At 43.1% G+C, this 2,599-nt stretch overlaps 1 protein-coding gene across 1 annotated transcript in view; it reads left to right on the plus strand.

The window, feature by feature from the left end:
* Positions 1-2,599, plus strand: part of ZFPM1 (zinc finger protein, FOG family member 1) — a 101,461-nt gene that overhangs the window by 12,809 nt on the left and 86,053 nt on the right. The gene's annotated exons all lie outside the window — the stretch shown is intronic.

The raw sequence follows: 2,599 nt of genomic DNA on the forward strand, positions 1-2,599 counted from the left end.
CATCATCATCATCATCATCATCATCATCATCATCATCATCATCATCATCATCTATACAATACAGTAATCCTTCATTTAATATGAATAATAAATCGTACTCTCTGTCAGACTGGAGAAAGGTTAAAGCTCTCTCTGTCTCCCTGCCTCTTTTCGGCTTGTGCCTTTGGATTTGATCTGTGTTATTGATTGCGACGATGATAGCCTCATTAATACAAGGCCTTCTCTTGGGGTTTTGCAAAGCTGCTTTGAATTTTCCTTACGTCACTCTGTTCTTTTTATCCATTTCCCTGCTCCTGCCTCCCTCATTCATTATTACTTAGTTTATGTCATTACAAGCTTCATTACAAGGGGAATAACTTTTCAAGGGGTTCGTGTTTGGCTAAGCAGGAGTCCCCAAATTTTGCTTAATTAAATTAAATTACTTTATAATAAGTAAATCAATAAAGGAAGGCCGAAAATGAATCTGGAACCTACTAAAATGGCCTATTCCACCCACTGGCCTAAGCCTTTACTCTCAGGGAAGCAAAGGCATGGTGGATTGGGCCCCTTTTGTATCCATCTAGTCTGGGCTCCTGTTTATCCCAGGGTAAGCAAATGCATATGTGATCATATGCATTTCAATGCACACAGTGCACAAACTAAAAGTACAGCGTGTCCGTCGCATTAGCACAGGATCCCCGTGAAAGTAAGAAAACGGCAAATTATAGAAAACACTATTTCTTTTCCCTAAAACAACACATCTCTAGGAATCTCAAGATCCTCCAGCACAACTCTATGGTCAATATCTGCCAGAGGTTGGCCATAGAATTGCACTGGAGGAGCTACAAATGTCTAGAGAAGGAATCCTCCAGTGCAACCTCTGGCGAATGTTGACCATAGAGTTGCGCCGGCAGACCTAGAAGTTCCCAGAAAGAGCATATTAATCAAATCCGTGAATAATCGCATCTGCAAAAGTCAAAGCTGCAGATGTGGAAGGTGGACTCTACACTCTTTATATGTGGCCCATGAAACAGATGTTGCCTTGGACAATAGAGGGAAGGCTTGCAGAAATGGGTATGATTTATTTTAATATTGGTCAAGCCTCAGAATATTTCAGTGTCCTAAGAGAAAACCATTCTAATTATTCGGGGCCAGTGTGAGAAAGACCCTGCTCCAAACAACTGCTCAGAAAATCTTAGGAGAGAATCTTCCAAATGACCTGAATGAGAAACGGTCATCTCCGAAACCACCAGGTTTGGAGCAGTTTAAGGTTCAGAACATGAGAAGGTATTAGTCTTCCGTTGCTCTTGTTTTCCAATAACTGGCATTTGGAGAAAGACTGGCTCTGATGTTGGACATTCTATCTTGCCATCATCATGACTCCATCGCCATTCATGGACTGGTTCTTCCCCATGCATTTTATCGAGAAGGATCTAGTTTCCTGTTTATCTCTCTCCTCTTCCTTTCGACAGTCCCGGTTCCAGCAAAACCAAAAGGGCTTGTGATTCTTTTTTCAGTGCAAAGAGTCCTAGAGTCCAAAGCGCTTTGGTGCCGCAGGTTGAATCTCACACTCCGTTCTTGATGCAAGGGCTTCTCTCTGTGTCTTATCATCTCCTTAACTGGTGAGAGCCCCAGCGTAGAACAAAGTGGGAGCTCAGGGCACAGCCTGTTGCTGCTGAGTAAAACCCGGCTTTGGCAATGCCAAGCTAGTAGCAGAACCCGTTCTGTGGAATGCCAAACATATGCCCACTGGCAGAGCCTTGGCATGAAAGGAGCGTTGCAAAGATGACTCCAGAGTTAACCATTGCCGGCTCTGGAGTCGGCTCTAGCCTTTTGTTTACTTGCAGAAGGGCCCTTTTGAGATACACTTCTTCTTCTTATGTGCCTTCAGGCCTGGTTTTCTTATCCGGTTCTATTCAGAATGGGTTTGGCTTCCTCTTAGGCTGAGAGAGTGTGGCTTGTCCAAGATCACCCATTGGGTTTCCATTGCTGAGTTGCAAGATACAGTCAGCCCTTCATATCATGGATTTTTTTATCCATGGATTCAAGTGTCCACGGCTTAAAAATATTTCAAAAAGACCTAAATCTTCATTTTGCTACTTTATACAAGGGACAGCATTTCACTATGCCGTTGTGTATAAAGGGATTTGAGCATCTACGGATTTTGATATCCATGAACCAAACCCCAGGGGATACCAAGGAACCACTGTATATCAATGTACAGTCAACCATCCATGTTTGTGGTTTTGACTTTTGCGGATTTGATTATTTGAGGATTTGGTTAATATGTTCCCTTTAGGAATCTCTAGGTCCTCCGGTGCATCTGCCAGAAGGTGACCATAGAGTCATGCTGGAGGCATTTATCGATCCTCTAGCATGAGTCTATGGCCAACATCTGGTAGATGTTTTAATGCTGGAGGACCTAGAGAACCCTAAAGAAAACACTTCTCTAGGCATTTATAGGTCTTCCATCATGATTCTGTGGTCAGCCTCTGCTAGAAGGTGACCATACAGTAGCATTGGAGGACCTAGGGATTCCTGGAGAAAATACATTTCTAGGCATTTATAGGTGTTATTTTGTGGTCAACATCTGCCAGATGTTGACCATAGTGTTGTGCTG

This window comes from Sceloporus undulatus, chromosome 8 (assembly GCF_019175285.1).
Source record: "Sceloporus undulatus isolate JIND9_A2432 ecotype Alabama chromosome 8, SceUnd_v1.1, whole genome shotgun sequence".
Taxonomy (NCBI): Eukaryota; Metazoa; Chordata; class Lepidosauria; order Squamata; family Phrynosomatidae; genus Sceloporus; species Sceloporus undulatus.